Source organism: Mirounga leonina, unplaced genomic scaffold (assembly GCF_011800145.1).
Source record: "Mirounga leonina isolate KUSES-001 unplaced genomic scaffold, KU_Mleo_1.0 Mir_115, whole genome shotgun sequence".
NCBI lineage: Eukaryota > Metazoa > Chordata > Mammalia > Carnivora > Phocidae > Mirounga > Mirounga leonina.
The window spans coordinates 92,894,918-92,917,605 of record NW_023270268.1 but is presented as its reverse complement, the minus strand read 5'-3'; positions in this window follow the sequence as shown (position 1 = coordinate 92,917,605).

Here is a 22,688-nt window from a genome sequence, read left to right as displayed (position 1 = left end):
GATTAACGTTCTGCCACATCCGTGCCTCAAATCTGCAGTCAGATTGCTGATGATAAATCACATGAGCCAACAACAACAATGCTACCAGTTCCTAGACTTTGCAACAGCCAGAAATCATCTTTCATCTGGTTAGCTCAGACCAGCAGTCCCATCACCAGTTTTCAAGAAGCTGTGTTGACAGGTGAACAAGGAGACTTATTGACCTGGCAACTGGTGGTGGTATCCCCAAGGCAAAGTGCATATGACCAATCTTCATCTTCCATTCAATTGTTATAAAATATTTGCCCTTGAATACTATCCACAAAGTGTGTGTTAGGCTGACCCCCCCCCCCACAATACCAGTACTTAAAATAGAGAAAAGCATGAAGTATGATTTATCTGTCCTAAAAGGCCCTTCATGGATAGCACCTTGGCAACCTACTTTAGCACTCATTTCAAGTTTTGGGCTCAAGCATTAATGGAGAAAACCACTAAGTGGAGTCCGATCAGTTCCTTAACTTCTTTCCCTTGTTATTTGAAAAACAGTGATAATGGAACTTTGTGAAAGTTAAGTTAATGTGTGATTATTCTTAGTAAAATGTTTAATATTTTGAAATTCTATACAGCTTGACTAAATATTGAATATAATTTCCTTCAAGAAGATTCAATCATTACATTTATAGAACTACCAAATTTTAAATTTAAATTGACAAGTTGACATATACAGGTTAAGGATTTTAATGGTTAAGAGAAAAAATAAAATCAGTGTATAGTCCATCATTTTGTGCTAAGGATATACGAAAATACATGTTCTTGCTCTCCTCTTACTGGTATTTAATTTTCATGTATCTCTTATCTTGATCACCATAGCATAGGTTTGAATTTATGTAAATTATTACTATAAACTGTCTTCTTCATGATGATTTTCATATTTCAAGGATTAATTAGCTGTACTATAGGGAAACGTTAATGTTTAATTAATAGGAGAAATTTAAGTGGTCTTAATTGGGTAGAGATAGTTTTTTCTTCTCCTAAAAGTTTATTCAGAGTACAGAGGTTTAAAAGAAAATGAAAATTCTTTATAATACATTTGGCTGTCAGAAATGATTTGACTTTGTTGTTGTTTTAGTGAGTGTTGCAAAGCACAAGCCTACTACCCTAAAGAGATGATGAATAGGCAAAGGCCACCGTTTCCTGACATTTACATAAGTGTGCTCAAAGAGTTCCTCGTTGGAGCCTAAGTAGGTCACCGACATCTAAATCTCATTTACCAACATCTTCCAACCACAAGTTTCTCTTAATAGCCTCCTAAACTTTTTAATCCCCTTTTAACTATCCTTATACAGCATAACAGCAATGCAAGCAATTCTCTTGCTCAGTATCTTGCCCTACTATAAACGGAAATTTCTGGGGTGTTTTAGAATCATCAGGACTAATCACAATTAGTATTCCAGGAGTGACTTGTGGTGTAATCAATCAGGGAAAAACTTAGCAATAAACCAAAGATGATAAGGCATCAAAGTAAGATTTCACAGTATATACCGGACACAAATGTTAGTTTCTTAGAAGTAAAAAGACGTGCTTTGCCTCTAGTAGATCAAATAAGAAGTCATTAACCACTCTTTCTTCCACATTATCCCCAGACGATTTTGTGGAGTTTAAGAGAATTCTTTTGTTTTGGTTGATTGGACTGTTTGAAGGCAAGTGAAGAATAACTAAGACTGAAAAACATACCAAATTTAGAACAAACTATCTTAAACCCCACCTTGACCTTTAATGAAAACAGAATACCTTGAGCTTCTGTGTTTTTAGAGGCATAATTGAAAGCATTTAGAACCATGCATAGACCACAGAATGCTCTTTGAGTATTCAAAATACTAGCGTTGTTTTTTAAAATTACATATATCTATTCCAGATGAAGGTGCCTTGTAACTGTACACCTCTTTGAAACCACAATGAAAGCCTATAGCACACCAAATGCTTCTTTCTATCATAAAAAATCCATATTGAATACAAATTGAAATAATATAATTTACCAAATAAATTGTGAACTACAATTTATTGTAGTTATTGTAGGGGAAAGTATTCAACTTACGGCTGGAAATGGGAAAAGAGAGTCACTCAGGGAAAGAAGGGAAGGATCAACAGAGATATTTCAGAAGAAGGAAGACAGCTAGGACCCTTCCTAACATAAAGTTAATTCCTGACATAGGATAAGGTCATCAGACACCCAAATCCCCACACCTACCTACACACGCTCTCTCTCTCTTCAAATATACTGAGTGCATGCATCACACTTATCCTAAAATATAGTTCTTTTTTTTTTTTTTTTTTGAGAGAGAGAGAGAGCACGCATATGTGAGCTGGGGGAAGAGGTAGAGGGATAGAGGGAGACAGAGAATCTTAAGCAGACTCCCCGCTGAGCATGGAGCCCCACACAAGGCTCCATCCCAGGACTCTGAAATCATGACCTGAGCTAAAAATCAAGAGTTGGGTGCTCAACTGACTGAGCCATCCAGGTGTCCCTAAAATATAGTTCTTTATATTTGTTGGTGCATTTTATTATACTGAACAGAGAGCATATTTCCTTATGTACCTTGGCAGTAAAAATGTTATTTTATACTTTTCAGTTATTACATTATTACATTTCATTATGTAATCAAAGCAATTGATACCAGTTCCTTTGGTTTTCACATTTGCCTTATGGATTGCCTAAGTGTATTTTTTTTTCTAGATCTTCAAATACTGTCTAAAGTATTTAGAAATAAATTTCACTTCAGAAAATGGTATCATTGCTACATTTTTTGTACTATGTTAACATGGCTAACCTGGGAGCACATTTCTCAAAATTCTTTCTTGTGTGGTTCTAGATTAGGACCGACTTCCTTATGCAAGGAAGCTTGCATAAAATCTGGAAGGCAGTGATGTGAACACTGGGTAATGTTCAGTCGCCACCACAGCATGTGCCCATTTGTTGCTCATATGCTAGTTCCCTTTCTTGGTTGGTGTAGGGTAGCAGATGGGCCTACAGTTCTTCTAGCTCCCATCATATCTCCTCCTCAGTCTCTCCAACTGGCTGGGCCAGTTGCATGTTTAGTTCCTCCAGAGGGCTCCAGTTCCTTCTGTGGTCACCCACATTGTCAAGGTTAGAGGTGATGATACACAGATGTGGGTTCCAGTTTGTCCACATGGGTTCCAATCTATCTTCACAAATTCTAGTCTTCCCTCATTCTTCCCCACTTCATGTTCAGCTTGTTTTTTGTTGTTGTTGTGGTTTGTTTGTTTTTTGCCAGCTGGCCCTACTGAAATACAGAGATGATAGGACCATAACCAGATGCATGGGCCTTCCACAAACAGCCTTCCATAAACATCTTCACAAATACCCACAATCATGTCCATTGTATCCCTTATTTCATTTCATTCAGAGTAGTGTTAAGCTTCCCTGATTCAACCTTAATTAACACAAGTGTCTTCTCTTTACTCCATGTCGGAATCAAAGATATTTTATTCCCCTTCATAATTTACTCCCCTCAGAGAATAAATGAATTCCATAAATGCGTGTCTATGGATCCAATTTTAAAGGGTAAATGTCAATGGAAATAATAATAAACATAAACACCACTATAATAGTGAAAATTTGTTGAGATAAATGAAGTCTTACATTTTAGTTAAAAAACAATTGTATGAGAAACATGGAATTTCCTAGAATAATGCAATATTAGAGCTAATAGAGATCCTAAAAATCATTTAATCCTAACTTTCCATTTTACAGTTGAAGAAACAGAACCAGATACTTGCCTAAGATCACAAAATAAAGTAGTAACCAAGCTGGGAGTAAAGTATAACCCAGTTAAATTTCCTTTCCCTTCATACCTTTTTAATTCTTGAATTAATATCAGTTTATGTGAAGAACCATAAGGGGTTTTATTTATTGTGATTCACACAAAATTATTATGATTCAAAGGGTATCAAGAATACTGTGATAAGATGCTGCATTAATAAAGTATAGTATCTAATATAAGAAAGATTGCAATGCTACTGTATTCTGCTCCCATCAGACCATATTCATGCATTTGAGCACCGGAAAGAGCCAAATAAGTTAAAAGAAAGTGACCAGAATTATATGGGTTTTAATGCTATGGCATATAAAAGATAGAGAATTAAGGTTATTTTAATTGGAGAAGGGAAGACATCAGCAGATATAACTATCACCAAATATTTGAAGAGGTTCCATAAAGAAGAAAAAATAAATTTATTCTGTGTGCTTTTCTAGGGCATAAATAAAATGAACAGTTGGATATTAGAGAGGCTATTCAATATTTAGAAATGTTTTGTAAAAAAAATAGGGAATTTCAAAGCTGAATGGGTGACCTTCTAACACTGTGAGCTTCCAATCAATCAGTTTTCAATCAGAGGCTTTGATGACAATCTATCAGGTAGTTTTAGCAAAAGATTCCCAATGGGATGCATGTTAGAATGCCTTTGAAGACTCCACTATGTCCCTGTGGCTGAGCATCAATTGTTTGAATGACAACATTACAGGAATAAAGTAACAACCTCAATTATGTGAAAGTTATATTTCTGCTATACCCCATGTGGAAGCTCCAATTCATCTTTAATGTGCAGTCCTAAAGTACTGACAACTTCCTTGAAAGCTGCTTTTTCTGGAATGAGCTACATTTAATCCAGATACATCCATCTGGAATAAAATTCAGGCTGTCAGAATTGAGGGTCAAAAATACAGTTTTTAACACTGCAGGGGAAAGATCCTCTAGACAACACTGTACTAAGTACATTCTGGATTGTGTGCCCAATGATCCCCTTCTACAGGGCAGAATGCTGGCTATGAGCCACCAAGAAGACACTCAACCTGTTCCCCAGAGAGTAATAGAGCTTTTGCTGTAGTATCTGAACAAGATGCCAGACCAAGGAAAGGGGGTCTTATCAGTGGCAGCCCGGCAGGCTGGGCTATTGGCATGGATTGTTTTACCATGGCAGTCACGGACAATAGAAGTAGGCCGAGAAACATCTTTTTTAACCAGAAGTTGACACAGAGGATGTTGCTGAACTCAAATATCTTAAAGAAAGAGAGGCAAAGAAAAAAAGGATTTAATGGAAACTGACAATGATGCCTTTTAAAGAAGAAAACTAGGTAATCTTGTTTGACTTTTTTTAATTAAAAAACTGTTCTAGAAATGCACAGCAAAACTGGCAGATTCATAGAACTATCCTAGAACAAAAGGCTTCACTTGTGCACGCAAGGAAGGCATACATCAAGTTAGCCTGGGGCCTTCTCTGGGAAGAAATTACAGAGTAAAGGAATCATGAGTGTATATCAGAAAAGAAAAAAAAAAATGCTTAAAACAGAGTCTGATAAACAATTATAAGACAAAACAGAAGGGAACTCTGTTGCTATCTAAGGAAGCCTCTCAAATGTGGCAGCACATCTCAATCACCAGTGGAACTCATTAAAAATACAGTTAATAAAAAAAAATACAGTTAAGCTCCACCTTAGACTAACTGTGTCAGAATCTGATACTCAGGCAATTTTTGAGACCTCTAATCTTGAGCATCGTAGAATATTCACCATACTTCTGCCTTAATACTTGTTCAACTATAACTGTTTTGGACTTCACCCCTGGAGTTTCTTCAGTAATCAGGTATAGTAGATAATAATTAAGAGCAGTAGTATAGCTACATTTTCTCATTTAATAATCAAAACAATGCTAAAAGATAATTATGAGTTCATTTTACAGATGAATAAAAAAGATGAATAATTTTCCAGCGATCATACCTGATAAATGATATACCTAGAATTTGAAGACAGATATAACTCTCTAGCTCATGTTCTTTCCACTACACCATGTAGCAATAGATTGAACCAACCACATGAAATAGCCTGAATTCAATTTTTTAACCCACCAAAGTTATGATTTTATATCATTTAATATAGTAAGTCCAAAGTCATGAAAGAAGACAAAGTGCAGTATAAGGAATGGCTGTGAAGAAATAAAGCTATATGAACATTATGCTTTATAAATTAATCCTTCTCTTTAAGTGCCATGCATTTTGAGAAAACTAGAAATAGAATGTTCTATCAACTGTTGATGGGATATTCCTTGCGGAGCCGATATCTGTCTGCCTGTGCTGCTTACAGATAAGTCAGAGGTCTGTGGGCCTGGACCTGGGCACAACAAGTGAGGTACCCAGGGCACAGTGTTTAAGGAGGTACTCACACTCAAGTGCTGATGCAACACTTGCATGAGCTTGAGAGCTTGTGAGTGCCTTCGTACTTTTGCACCCCAGGGTGCCTCCTTTGCTCATCCTAGTTCTGATTTCACACTTCACCTCTATTTCTCCTGCTTTTTAATCCACTTTGGTTAATTCCATACCCAAATCATACAAGGCAGGCAGTTAAAATTATGAGATACAAGTCCAAGGCAGTGTCTATTCTTTGTGCATAGTGCAAAAGATCAGTCACATTGCAACGTGGAGAGAAAATGTAAATACTGAATAGAGAAAAATAGCAGGTATGTGGTTAAGAGGGAAAAAAACCAGTTTATTCAAAAAGTGGCTGAGGTTGACTTGCTATACTTATTACCCATCAAGCCTATTTAGAGTTGTGTTTGCTCCATGTTATATGATTCTTGTGTTATCATCACCATGACCATTCATTATTAATTAGCTTTATGAGCTAGGAACTTTTATGTGTCCAAAGTCATGGCTGCACTAAAAAGTATGATTCAGTAACCACATAAAAGAAAAATGCAACTAACTGTATGTGTTTTTAGAGGGAGAACAATCATAAACTCATAGTAGACCAGGGATTCAAGGGGAAGCACTTTCTACATAGTCCTTCTACACAAGAGATAATCTTGTCTCTGTTTGAATACCTTTAGAAACGAGAACTAAACCTTCATGAGATATCCTTCAAGGATGCCAGAGAGTATTTCTACTATAATGTTCTTTCTTCTTATAAGCCCAAATCTTCCTTTTTGCAGGTTTTTCCAAACCTTGCCCAGTGTCATGTGGCAACATAAAACTGTTATACCTTTTTCCCCCAAACTGAGTTTGCAAATATTAGGAGATAGGTTTTAATATTTGTTACGGTTATACACATTAAACAATCCAGGCTCCTCCAATGAGCTGGACCAAGACAAGTTCTGTTCCTCTGAACATACCCCATTTCTTCAGTGTGCTTTTTAAAACATATTAGCTAGGTGCAATGTCCATTCTCACCAGACTTATTCAAAATAGAACTGGAAGTTCTAACCAGGCATACAGATTGGAAAGGAAGGAATAAAACTATCTCTATTTGCAGATGGTATGATTTTCTACATAGAAAATCCAAGCGTTTACAAAAACTCTTAGAACAAACAACTGAGTTTATAGTAAGGTCATAGATACAAGTTCAACACATGTAGGAACTAAATAAAGACACAATATGAATTGTAACTGGCTCAAGGAAAATTAAATACTTAGGGATACACTTAAAAAAATATGCAAAGGATTTGTATTAAAAATTACAAAATGTTGGGGCACCTGGGTGGCTTAGCCAGTTAAGCATGATCAGGTCATGATCCCAGGGTCCTGGGATGGAGCCATGCATTGGGCTCCCTGCTCAGCGGTGAGTCTGTGTCTCCCTCCCTCTGTCTGCCACTCCCCTTGCTTGTGTTCTCTCTCTCTTCTCCTCTCTCTGACGAATAAATAAAAAAATAAAATCTTTTTAAAAAATTACAAAATGTTGATGAAAGAAACAAAGAAGACCTAAATAAATGGAGAAATATGCCATGTTCATGGATCAGAAGTCTCTACACGGTGAAAATGTCAATTCTCTACAAATTGAGTTATAAATTTAATTTAATTCCCATCAAAATCCCAGAAAGTTATTTTTGTAGACATAAACAAGCTTGCTGTATGGTACACATCATGGAATATAGCTAAAACAAGCTTGTAAAAGAATAATTAGGAATAGAAATCACCCTACCCAGTTTAAGCCTTACTGTCTAACTATAGTATTCAAGACAGTATGGTATTAGTGGAGGAATAGATATGTAGGTCAACTGAACACATAGCAAACCCCAGAAACAGGCCCACAGAAATACGATCAAATTATTTTTTAAGGTTAAAGTGATTCAGTGGAAGAAGGATAGCCTTTTCAATTAAAAGAGCTAAAGCAATGGAATATCCATAGGCAAGAAAACAAACAAAAAACTTCTACCAAAACCTTATACCTCACAACTTATATAAAAATTAATTAAAATGAACCAAGTGACTTACACGTAAAACGTAAAACAAAAATTTAAGAAAAAATAGGATAAAAATCTGTAGAATGTAGAGCTAATCAAAGGTTGTTATACTTGTCACAAAAACAGGACCCATAAAAGGAAAAATTTATAAATTGGACCTCATCAAAATTTAAAACTTGTTCCGTGAAAGCCCATGTGACAAGAATGAAAAGACAAGCTAGAGACTAGGAGAAAATATTCACAAAATACATCTGACATACAACTTATATCTAAAATATATACATAACTCTCAATATTTAACAATGAAAATAAACAAATAAATTAAAATTATAGAATCCAATTAGAAAATGGGCAAAAGACATGAAGAGGCATTTCTCTGAAGTGGGTATACAAATGGCAAATAAACACATGAAAAGGTGTTCAATATCATTAGCCATTACAGAAACACAAAGTCACAATGAGATATCACCATACACCTCTCAAGACTGTTACATTAAAAAGGACTGACAACTCCAAATGCTGGTGAGGCTATTCAGAGAAACTGACTCACTCTACTTTACTGATGGGAATTTAAAATGATACTCTGGAAAATAGTCTGACACTTTCTTACAAAGCTCAATGTGAAAATACCATATGACCCAGCAATTGTACTATTGGGCATCTATCAAAGAGAAATGAAAATTTTCTTTTCATGCAAAAGAACCCCACAAAAACAAATATTCATAACAACTTTATTTCAAAAAGCCAATCACTGGAACCAGCCCATATATTCTCCAACAAGTGAAGGTTTAAACAATCTGAGGGACATACCTACTGTGGAATTCTACTCATTGATAAAAAGGAATGAATTCTTGAAAGCAACAGGTTGGATGGATCACTAAGAAATTATGCCCAGTGGGTAATAAGCCCATCTCAAAAAGTTATAGATTGTATGATTCCATTTTATAACATTTTTGAAATAACAAAATTTTAGAAAAGGAGAACAGATAACAAGTTGCCAGGGTTTAGGGGCAAGAGGGGACATAGGAGGGAGATAGGTGTGATTATAAAAGGATAGTACAAGAGATCCTCGTGGTGTTGTAATAGTTCAATATCTTGGCTGTGTTGGTACATACACCAGTCATTGCAGATGGCACAAGTAATCAGTAATTAACACACATGTCTGCACATACACATGTGCATGTACATGAGTCCAGTAAAATTGGGGAAATCTGAATAAGGTGAATATATCATGATTGTGATATTATTATAATTTTTGAAAATTGTGATCATGGGGAGAAAGTGTCCCAGGTTTTTCCAAGAGCCTTCCTTTGCCTCAGTTTTGTTTTGGTTTTTTTTCAGTCTTTAGATACATCACAGTCTCAATTAGGGACCCACTTTTTACACATAAAAACTTCTGATAGACTACAGGAAGAAAGCAAATTATTTCTCATTTAATATGCCAGCAGTGGCCATATAGGCAGGTCCCAGCTAAAGCAACAGTCAAGCAATAACTAGTAATTACCTTCTTGTGGGTTGTAGGAATTGAAATTGAAAACATGATACCCAAACCCTCAAATCTATGGATTTTCCTGAAAACTAACTTAGGAATCTTCGAAAGCTAAGAATCCATTTTCTCCAGTGTGAAGAAAGGAACCCTTATTTTTCATGTGCATAATTCATGTGGTATAGATATAAGTTTTATTGTAAAATGAGATGCCTTTTTATGCAAAAGAGCAAACCATTTCTTATTTGTAAAATATGTGGAATCTCAAATACAAACTATGGCAATGGCCAGGGGCAAAGTTTGTTCTCATGAATTAAAAACTTAGTAATAGGGTCCAGGGGTGGGGGGTGAGTGGAGAGGCAGAAGGTTCTCCTTTAGCCTTTATCCCACAGTTTGTAACCAAGTAGCAAAGACAAAGAGGGAGGTATGATGGCAACCCCATATTTAGTTAGATAGGGATTCTGGAAGCAGGAAAACAGGTAAGATGCTTTTAACGTTGTAACAGCTCTTGATGGAAAAAGTAAAGGCGTCTGTTCACAGCTGGACCAAGTTGTGAACCTTGGAAACAAGTTGGCATCTCTCAACGGCTATGAACCTATGCTTTGTAAAATGTACTGGTTTGAGATTTCTTGCACTTTTTTTCATTTGCCTTTTGTTGCTTTTAGGAAACTTGTTGACATTTCCTACTGTTTTTAACTGTACTGAAGGGATTCTGTCTGCATTTGGGCCTGAGCTTTTAAGGGAGAGAGCAGAGTCCTTAGGGAAGAGCCAGTGGCAATGGATTCCCAGTGAAGCACCCAAGACAAAGAGAAACCTCATAGAGAAGAGAGATGGGGACTCCAAATGGGGCCTCAGCTCTCCACTTGCTAAGCCACAAAGTTTGCATGCTTTGACTTAATAAGGAAACCCTGCCTTTATCCATAAGGCAGTAATTTTTTTTTTACTTCTCTTACCTTTTACCCCCTAAAGTCTGTTGCTAATGCTAATAATAACCATTTGCTCTATGCTTCATCTCAAGGCAGCTGTAGTTTACCACTTCACTGTCGAATTCCTTCTCTCATTCTTCCAATGGTAGCACATGGATAGATTGCTGGTATTATAGTCTGTGAATGATCCAAAGTCATTTTCCATCACTTGCTTCTCAGGGAACTTTATGTTCAAGATGGTATCAGTTGACAATGCACCAACGTGAAAGCAGGAGGCACTGGATATAAAAAAACAGAAGAGACAGTCCTGTCCTTGGGGAATTTACAAGCCACAAAAAGGGCTTGGAAAGGCTTAGAAAGTAATTTTCAAATAGACACATTAATATAGTGCAAACAGAGTATTATATTAAGGCCAGGCAGAATCTACATAGCCAAGGAAGGATAATAAAAATAATAACTAGAATTATATAGTCTTTTCTAATTTACAAATACCTCTCTTGCCTTATCTCATTAGCTACAGTTCTTCCAAGTAAAGGACTAACTTTTTATTATCCCTATCTTGCTGATGAAGAAACTGGGACTCAGAGTTTGTCATTACTGTGGCCACATTGGGGCTCTGATCCCTTGTTCTTTCTTCCATAGCATTCTCCCTTCAGAATCTGAGGAGGTGAGATTAATCTGGGAAGTAGGTGAGTTTGGAATAGGACTTTATGGGAAGTAAAATTATGTGCAATGGCAGACAGAAATGATGTTCCAGGTGTCCTGCTAATCTTGAACCAAACAAACAAAAACAGAAACTCTCCACACAATGCAGGCTTTTTTTTTTTTTTTTTTTAGACTTCTTTTTGAACAATGAAAAACCCCCATTTGGTTGGGAGACAGTTTCTGTGCACTCATCCCTTTTTTCTTGTTTCGATAACTATATTTGTTAAATGTACAACCTTGAACAAATCAGACAATCAATCTGTGCTCCTTATTCCATTCATAAATTGGATGTAATAATATTTACATTGGTGGCAACTAGCTCAAAGGCGTTCAATCCTTCTTATAAACATAAATCTTCAATACATCTCTTTGCAACAAGGAGAAGGCAGGTGTTAATGTCATGAAACTACACAAGGAGACTGTGATACATGAACTCCTTCTGACGTGAAAAAGTAGCATAGACAAACTAAGAACCATTTCATTAAGACATAAAGCCTATGGCCACATGATCTACATAATGAGGAACAGCATCCCTTCAAGCTAAAATTCCCTGTAGACCCCCACCAAGAGCAACATAAATAAAGCAGAGAGGCAGAAGGGAGTCACTGAAGAAAAAGTGATAACCTTCCCAGAATCAAAGGGCAGCTATGTGTGTTGGGGAGGAAACTCTGTGTTTTTTTAACATCAGTGTTAAAGGTCAAATCCATCTGTTTCTGGGAGAAATGGTAATTTTCCCTCCCATAGTTGGAACTCCATTTCCATCTTCACTGAATGAAGTGTACAATCTAAAATTCCATGCAAGTAAGAAGAGAGATTCAACACTGGCTTATCATTTGCATCATCCATCCCATTTCATTGGTGTAGAAATGTACAAAATATGCAAACCCAACTGACATGATCTCTAAGAGAACATCTCCCTTCATTGTGCCACTGTCCCACTCAGCTCTCTCAGCATGCCCAACCCCAGTACACTACTTTTTGCCAGGGCATATTTAGGATCATATCATCAACTATTTATCAAATAGCTAATGCAGAATGCACTCCCCTGGCAGAGGAGAGATGAGCAAGACATAATTCCCCCCAACCTGAAGATGGTGAGTGGTTAAAACAATCTCAGTGGCACCAAACAACACAATCTTGCATGTGGTTAAGGGCTACACTGCAAGCATAAGAAACTTGAAGGACTTTGTGGTACATTGCAAAGAACTTGGTATTGAGAGTTGGAAGGTCTTTGTTCTATTCTTCAATTTCTCTTACTAAATTATGGCTGTAACATTATCTTTTTGTGCCTTAATAAATATATCTGTAACATATAGATAATAACAGCTGCCTTGCCTACTGCAGAACACCATTGTGAAGAATACATGAGTTTGTGTACTTTCACGTGAGTTACACATTATAAATCTGAATGATGGAAGTAGTTAAGAATGAGAATTAAAGTAAAAAGTAGCTAAATAAAAAAAGTGAAAAGTAGCTAGAATGGGGTTAGGTGGCCATCATGCTAGCATGGGAAAGTTATAAGGGGAAAAAAAACCCTCTGATTAAGATGAGACAAAGAGAAAATTTGGCATACAGGAAGAATGAAGCAGAGATGTCAGGAGAAGACCCATGAAGGGAGGGACAGAGTCATAAAAGAAGAGGAGGGAAAGAGAGAGAGACAGAGAAAGAGAGATAGAAAAAGAGGAGTGAAAATTGAAGACTAGGAGGCAAGCATAATGCAGTATAGTAGTCTGTCAGAATACAAGCATCTGAAGGGTAGAGACCATTTTGAATCTATCTCCAATACTTAAAAGAGTGTGTTATGTATTGTATCCATAGTAGATGCTAAATTCACATTTGCTGAAATAAAAAACTTGCCACTTAGGAGATCTTTTGGCTCTTTTGCCATAATCATCAGAGGGATACATTTCAATTTCTTACAAAATTACCCTTTGTCTTTCTCCTTCAGGCTCTGTCCCCATTGAGAAAATGGAATTCATTTTCTCAAGAAGCTGTAAACATACATATTATAAAAGTTAAAATAATAGAGACTCCAAAACAATAGTTATTAGATATCATAGTTAAAATTATTTAGAAAATACAGCACGGTAACCATATATGAGACCACCAGAAGCTAACTGAACTTAGACCAAAAAAATGGGGTAAATTATTGAGACAATCTGTGTGTGTGTATGTGTGTGTGTGTCTTTTTGTAATTCTCAATTTTCTTTTTAGGAAATAGATGTTAGCGTTCTCTTACCTCAGAACTAATGGCAGTATGGAGAGATTGCTACCACCACCTCAATACCTGTTTATGAGGAAGATGGGAAATAATGCAATGCCTCTGGGGAGCCGGGCAAGTTCTTGGTGAAGAAAAAGACAGAATAGAAACAGAAGAGATTCCTCAACACCAGGAGAGGAGAGGGGCCCTGAAAAAATCAGGAGTGCTTGCACTACTCCTTGACAGGGCCAAGGGGGATGGAAAATCTTGGAAGCAGACTGGTTGTATTTCACTTTTTCAGAGGTTAAACCACATGAGTACAGCTTCCAGGTGCCACAGAGATCCTTCTGTTCAAGTGTAACACAAAAACCACAGGGCCTCTTCCCTTCAGGTACCATGTCCAGATTTAGAAAATGAAAAACAACATATATGTTTCCCAAACCAGAGCTATCTCCCTAAAAATTATACTTTGAGTAAGACCCTTAGAATCATTTCATACCCTGAAGGGAAGAATCTCAACTAATATCAGAAAATCAATTTCTCATTAGCCTTAGGAAATACAGGGATTGGGTGTTAGATTTGATTTGATATCAGAAAAATAAAGACCACCCATATTAGTCTTTGACAACTGCTCATGTGATTCTTCAGAACCATGCTATAGGCAGGATATTTTCCCTAACATACACACAGGAGGTGAATACCAAAACTGGTAATCTCTTATAGAAAAGTTTCTAAAGAAAGTAATTGAAAAGGAGGAGTTCTTTTGCGTACCTCAAATGAGTGATGGGGGGGAAGGAGGAGCCAGAGTGTCATTATATATCTGATCAAAATAAAGGGAATCTCATAAGTGTATAAAGGTTTAGGAGTGAGGGTAGAACTCCTAAGCCTGAGCTACACCCCATGCTTAGATGCAGGCATGTTTAGGCTAATATGTTAGTCTGGTGGCCCTGGCCTGACCGGTGTCTATTTGCATGACTACTAAAGACTCTTGAGTGGAGACCTATTTTAAAGGAAGGAAGGAATATGCAGAATGCTTGGACTAATAGCAAAGCATTGTTGTAAAAGAGAGAAGTAATTCTGAATATAACTTGGTGACTGTCACCTGGAGATGCCTTCCAGCTGAATCCCAATGATGCCTTATTCTAAGGAGAAGAGAAATGAAAACTGATAAACCAGTTGTTCATTTCTTCTAAAATATTAGGACACAGAAAAGCTCTGTTTAGGAACCAATGTGGCAGAATCTTACCCTCCTGCTGAAACAACTAAAAAACTGAATAAAATATAAAACCGCACAAAATAGAAAACAACCATTTTCAGACATTATACAATAGGCTAGACTTCAACTTTTGAGAAAAGGTAAACAAATGATGGGTGCTGAATGATAGCCAAGCACAGGAAAGAGAAATCTAAGGAGAGTGCAGTGATTTTGCAGAGTTGAGGTAATAGAGATCAGAGTTGAGGGGAGTGGGGTGGTTGGACTTTGCTGGGGAGAGTACCAGAGAGGAGAAGGCTAGCCAGAAATTGCACAGGGGTTCCTTGAGGCATTGGCTGAATATAAGCTAGACCTGCAGAGATAGGTCTTCATAAGACTAGGCAAAGAACAACCACTAGAAAAAGAACAGCTCCTAAAGAGTTGTAATCTAAACAATTCCTAAAGATCACACAGGTTTGGGACACATTTGATTTGCAAGCAAGCAGAGAGGACAGTCCTGGTTGGAACATTCAGTAGAGGTCCCAGAATGTCCTACTTTCATAGTCAAGGTAGATAAGCCTTAGAGTAAAGGATATTCTAGGTTTAAGCTAATAAACAAGGCTTATGCTTAAAGCAAGCTTTAAAATGATCAAGTTGATTAGCAAGTGCTTTTAACTGCCTGCCTAAACAAATCTCACTACTCTTTAAAGAAGCCAACAGAATCCAGAAACTCTGCAATTTAATTTTTCTTTTTTAAAAAATTTTTATTTATTTATTTGACAGAGAGAAAGAGAGCATAAGCAAAGGGAGTGGCAGGCAGAGGGAGAGGGAAAAGCAGGCTTCCGCCCAGCAGGGAGCCCGATGTGGGGCTTGATCCCAGGAACCTGGGATCATGACCTGAGCCGAAGGCAGACACTTAACCGACTGAGCCACCCAGGTGCCCCCAATTTCTGTATGATCTAATAGGCATTCAAAAATTACTAGGATGAAAGAAGGAAGAAAATGTACCCATAATCAGAAGAAAATCAGTCAGTGGTAATAGAGTCAGAAAAAATCAGAGGTGTTGGAATTAGTAGACAAGAACTTTGAACGAGATATTACAAATATGTTAAAGGATTTGAAGGAAAACATGATCATATGAGGAGAGAAATGGAAGGCATATGAAAAACAATAATTTCCCAAAGCTAAAACAACACCATATCTGAAATTAAAAACTCACTGAAATTAGACAAGACAGAAGAAAAACTAACAGTGAACCTGAAGACATAGCAATAGAAACTCTCTAAACTGAATTACAAAGAGAAGAGAGACTGAAGTTAAAAAGAGAAAAAAGCTCCTCAAAATTTGTGATATGTCTTTAAGGCTGTGCTTAAAAGAATATTTATGGCTTTAAATGTCCATATAATAAAAGAAGAAAAGCTTAAAGTAAGCAATGGGAAAATAGGCTTTCTTCCTTTTTCAGCCCAGGAATTGGAACTGTTTCAGCTTATCAAGGGCTCCAGAGCCTTTCCCATATTGCCCTGACACATTGGAAAGCTCTAGAACCTCTATGTCAGTGCACAGAGAGGGTAGAAATTCCTGGAGTGGGGCAGCTGAATTGTTGCCTACTGGAAGCAGGGCAGACAAATTCTACCCCAGCTTTATAAGTAACAGAGGGCTCAGCAGCAGACGGCTATGGACAGATAGGAAGAAAAGACAGAAACCTCACTATAGCTGATAGGACTTATTCAGAAGGAAATGTGAGAGAAAAAACATCCTGGGTATCTACCAGAAATAACTGGAGGTGGGGTGGGTGGGATTAGAAATGAGGAATATATTGCAGGAAGTTAAAGGTCAATAAAATGTATCTGATGACAAATTTTCCCTAAGTGAGTAAAATACAGCCATGGGTATAGAGAAGGTCCACAATGTGACCTTTTTAAAATCTAATTTAGTAAGGCAGTACATTAGGTATCTATTGCTACTCCCAAGCTCAGTAGCTCGAAACAACTACATTTATTTTCTCACAGTTTCTGCAGGTCAGGACTCTAGGCACAGTTCAGCTGGGTCTTTTCCTCAGGGCCTCCCATGGGCCGCAATCCAGGTGCAGGCTGTGCCTACTGAATCTAAGTCTCAACTGGAGAAGAATCCACCCTACGATCACTCCCATGATTATTGGCAGGACACCATTCACCACGGGTTTGGGCTGAGAGTGTCAGTTCTTTGAAGGCTTTTGGCAAGCGGCTACCCTCAACAGCTTATGAGGTGGGCCTCTCCAACATGGCAGCTTGCTTCATCAAAGTACAAATGGAGACGTCAAAGAGGAGAGAGTGCAGCAAGATGGAAGTCACAGTTTTTTGTAATTTAATTCCATGGAAGTGACATCCTATCACTTTTGTCAGATTCTATCCAATAGATACAAATCACCAGGTCCAGCCTACATTGAAGGATGGATACCAGGAGCTGGGGGATCTCTGGGTGCCTTCTACAGACAGGAAAACAACAGCAGGGCAGGTATTTGCCCATGCCCCTCTGGTATGATGTTCCTTCTGGAGAGTGATGGCCCAAATAAAATTCAACATTTGGAGTGGATCAAGTCCCTCAGGTGTTCAGACAACCACCTTCCTCAGATGCCTGGAGTCGTCCCTTGAGGCAATAGCTTAGAGAAGAGTGCAAGAAGTAGCGAGTGAGGGGAAAGAGAAATGGTGATGTTACAGCATGTAAGAAGCTTTACTTGCTTTTAGAATGATATTTCCTTGACAATAACAATTTAGTAGACAAAATTTTTAGGGGTATTTTAAGATAAGCTGTTTTGTGTATGTGTATGGGTAGATTTTTCTAGTCCCCAAGCCATCAGCGAGTTCCTGAAGAAAGAAGTTTGAGAAGTCCAGGAAGTGTGATTTACTGCAAACTGAGTTTCAGCCATTTAAAAAAATAAATAAATAAAAGAATAAATTTCAGTCATTCAAATACCTCTTTTGTGACTTTTTTTTACAGTTGTATTATTATGAATACATATTTTTAAGTTTAATGTGCATTTTTACACTGATAAAAAAGATTTTAAGAATATTTTTATAATCGGGGCGCCTGGATGGCTCAGTCATTAAGCGTCTGCCTTTGGCTTAGGTCATGATCCCAGGGTCCTGGGATCGAGCCCCGCATCGGGCTCCCTGCTCGGCCAGGAGCCTGCTTCTCCCTCTCCCACTCCCCCTGCTCATGTTCCCTCGCTAGCTGTCTCTCTGTCTGTCAAATAAATAAATAAAATCTAAAAAAAAAGAGAAAATTTTTATAATCACTGCTATACCCCCAAATCCATAACTACTGGTCATAAATATTTTTCTTACATATATTAAAATTAATTAAACCTATTAAATATTTTTTATGGTTTTCTGTGTTCCACCTATAATCACTTCATCCCCAGTGAAGGCAGCCTGAATTTTGAAAAAACTGTGTGTCATGGAAGGAACATGTGCTTTGGGTTTGAATAGTCAGTTTGCCATTTTTCTATTTATTAAAATATAGGAAAGTAAGTAACACTTGGGTTATTTGAACCTTAGGCTCCTTTTCTATGAAACTAGAATAATGGTGTTCACCTTAAAGTGTTGTTTGGTTTTAATGAGATGATAGTGGTAAAAAGGATCAGACTTGGTTACCCAATAATAACTGCAAACATAATAATATTGGCAATACCTAGTACTTATTACACAATTACTATGTGCTAGGTACTATACTAGAGCATCGTGAATATGTTTTCAATAAAACTTAGTGTTTTTTTCAAAAGCTATGATATCAAGGAATTCAACAGTCCCATCTAGTATTGATTATCACTTGCAACAGCTCCCAAGTTTCTAAAGGAATGAAAAATGTTTGAGGGTGTGCTGATAGATTAGAACATTTATAGTGAATGATTAACATTATAGCTGGGAAAAAGTAATACAGTAAAATGGGATAAAGTCTACATTACAGATAAAAGTTATAACTTTTAAATGTCTCCCTTCATAATGAGCTATATTATATGGATTATACCAAATTAGTCCTCATAGTTTATAAACTGGAGCATGAAGCCCTTGCAGTTGATTATGCCTCATTTAAAAGGCAAACATGGTCACATGTGTGGAGCTTCCTAACAACTTTTAGGCACAAGAACACAAGGTATGGGAAAGGTGTGCTCCCTAGGTGGTAATTATCTTCAGAAACCAGAGACAAATAGGTAAATAATACATATTCTTTGTGTGTCTTGATCCTATTACCCCAAATTTCCAAAACTCATGTCAAAAATGCTTGTAGATAATCCCTTCTAGTTTTGAGTCCTATCTTCCAGTGAACTATGATCTTATTCAGGTCTCACTTCCTCTAGCTGTTTTTTTTTTTTTTTTTTTCATTTTACTCAAACCTTCTCACATAAGGCATTTGCATAGAGCAGACTTAATTCTTAAGTGCTGATGTGACAGGTGTCCGCTTCGGTCTACTGCCTCGCTGTCTAAGAATTCTATGCTTCACTATTTTCTGGGGATTCTTCCTATAGACTCCCAGAGAGGACACCTTCCTTCACTTTATTATGGACAGCAGCCTATCCGGCTCAGACCCTGCTATTGCATACGCAAAGATTCACTAGGGAACAGAGATTCTTCCAGGTTTCCCCTCAAAGAACACAAATGACCTGGAAGCAACTTTGAGATTTCCTTACTTTCTTTCATCTCAGCCAATCTCCATGAGAGGAAAGGAATAGTACATAGAAATTATTATCTCATTTCCTTTAGAAGGAAGATAGTCATTTTGGGTGTTAAGTAACAACTTGCCTTCTCTTTGTTACAGTAGGATAATTCCAGGTAGAAACAAAGAGGGTTAAATCCTCCTAGTCGCATTTTGACAGTTTCCTCTTCCAGGGAAAGAGTTCCTAAATCTACCCTCCAACCTGCCTCAGAATGGTTATGCACACATTTATGAATGAATTAGATCTTTGAAATACTCAAATCCAATGTCCCCATTTTGCAGGCAAGCAAATTGATGGCCAGCAGTACCTAAATTGAAACAGCTATTCAAGGATATGAATAGACAACAACTCAATTGGCATATCACAACATTCCATATTCTCAGTGCATCACTTAAGTATCTAGGATGAAAGGAAAAAAGCAATCCCTTGAATATGTCCTGGCAAAGAAAGTTATTTGTACTCTGAGACCAAGAATTGTCCCCCAAGAATTTTAAGTGGTGAAGAAGCTAGTAGCATTTGTTAGAGTCTAACCCAAACTGCATCTGGTTCCCTCTTTTCTTGACGTGTTACTTCCTTTCAGCCATGTTCATCAAAACTCACACTCCACCTAACATTTCAACACAGAGAAGGAAAGAGGAGGCTATAGGCTTCTAGAATCCTGAGCAATCCTTTTTCTCCTTGACAATAGACAGCCAATTTTTCATCTGAAAAGCCATGAATATCAGATTAATAACTTTAACGAAATCCTCCCTTTCTCTAAATATATTGGGGATTGAAGGGTGACCCCATCTGGGCCAAGGTGGATGTGATAAAATGCAAACGTGCAGCTTCCCATGGGAGAGAGCATGATGCAACACAGGTCAGAAGTGTGGACTGAATATGGATAGTTTTTAATACTAATGTAACTGGGGGAAGACTGCTTCTAGATGGGAGGGGCAGCTGGTAGAGAGAGGTTTGTGGGGGTCAGGGCTGAAAATTGAGCAAGCATATGGAGACAGAAGGAAAAGAAAAAGACTCTAAAGAGCAGAAAATGTGGAAGCAGGACTCAGATTGTAGAGAGCTCAATAATGATGCATTGGGCCTGTAAAGAGGGAGACAAATTCAGGAAATAACATCAGATAAAGTTAGGATGCTGAGGGCTCCTTGGGAGAGCAGTTTCCATTAGATGGCCAGAGAGGAAAGAGCCTGTCAGTGCAGCAAAGAGAGAGAAGGCTTCCCTGCATTTGGGGATAAAGTAAGGAAGTAAAGAAATGGGGATGGGTAGAGCAGCACTTCTTCTAGACTCTCAGGAAAGTCATTCAAGCATCCAGGAACATCTGAATTTTCTTCTACTCAAAATATCTTCAGAGATAAAGCAAATGCAGCAGAATGTTACCAAAAAGGGGATCTAGGTAAAGGGTGTGTTTTAGCATCCCTTTGGTGTTTGACTATTCTTAATTCTTACACGGAGGCCCCTGATGGACATAGAGTCACTATTCAGTTTTGCTCAACACTGTGATCTCATCTACGATAAATGTCAGGGTCTCAAATCAAAACGCAAGCAAAGGGTGATGAGACAGAGAAGTTTCTCACTTAAAGAAAGCTACTCCATTTTAATTCAGCTCAGTCAGTTTCCTAGCAATAAATCAAACAGCGACTGTATGAACTCTGATTCTTCTTCACCAGGTTCTCTTCTGTCCTCACTTTCAGCTTAGCAGTATGATACCAATTATCACCTTAAGTCTATTAATATTTCAGTGCATAGTATCTAATGTTGAGTGTGTCCATATCTTCCAAACACTGTATTTTCTTACCACACACTCTCATTTTGAAATGTGTTAGTGGTTTTCAATACCTACACAGTTAGTCATACCTAACCTAACTGCATCTGGTTCCCTCTTTTCTTGACGTGTTACTTCCTTTCAGCCATGTTCATCAAAATTCACACTCCACCTAACATTTCAACACAGAGGAGGAAAGAGGAGGCTATAGGCTTCTAGAATCCTGAGCAATCCTTTTTCTCCTTGACAATAGAAAGCCAATTTTTCATCTGAAAATGCAGGCTCTTTTTCTAGACGAGACTCTCATATATTATGATTAGAAGGTCCATAGATCTTTAACCAAATCCATTTCATAGGGAGTTAAGGCTTTGAGGTTTCCTCACAATGTGGTAAAACATTCCGTGTACATGGATATGGCTTGCCAGGTGCTGTCTGGCAAAGGACACAACAGAAATGGCAGGAAAAGCCCATGAGTCTCAGTCACACTCTCTTTATAGTCAGAACACCAGGTCTCTTTGGAGTTGACTGCTTCGGCAGAACACAACTGGAAGCCTCCTGTTGGGGGACTTCCCAGAGGTTCCCAATTCAATACATGTGCTTGGTGTGGCCCTTGTATCATGGGGGAGTGATGCAACATGGGCACCACTTCCTCGCAACCACATCAGACTCCGACTCCTCTTTGACTGCAAACTTCTAGGCAACCAGAAGTCTCTGACAAAGTGTAACTTCCCTCTCAGAACCAACATCTTTCATTACGCTGCAGGGTGAACCAGCCCTTTCAGCTGCTTCCTTGTTGTCTGCCTTAGATTTTAACCTTCCTTTCATCGTGTGTGTTTCTCTCACTCTAAAGTAGAAGCAAGTCGAAGGAGAACACTGGGTCTTTATGGCTCTTAAAGAGGGTCTGCAGAGAGACCCTGGGATGCTAGGCTCTGACAGTTTTATTTGAGACCATGTAACAGGAGGCAAGTAGGAAGGGATGCTATTGTTAGCATTTCAAAACAACATCCAGTATCACCTTCTGTTTTGACCTGTTCAACCTTTTCTTTCAAGAAATTATCCTTTGATTCTCAAACTCCCTTGCCCTTGTCTGAGAACAAAGAGGTCCCCCCACCATTTTTAGTGCACAAATTGCTAGTCATTTTCAGGTTATGAAGTATGGGGGGAAATTTTCATACAGAGAAAATACTTATGATTTCTTTTATGGATAATGCAAATATAGTTCAACCTTAGAACTTTAAGATGAAGAATGAAATTGTTATGAGTTTGGGGAAAAAAAACTGAGCAATCAAAAACCAGTCTTCACGTATGCACAATAAAATTGAGTTTTAAATTGTGTAATCATACCTCTGCATAACATGGCAGGGATATTATTGTTTGTTTTGATATTGTGCTCTATTTTAAAATGTACATAGCTATGCAAATAAAGTTAGGTAACTCAATCAAGGCACAATTTTCCTTTTTTTTTTTTCTCTTAATTTACCATCTAAGTTTCTTAAAT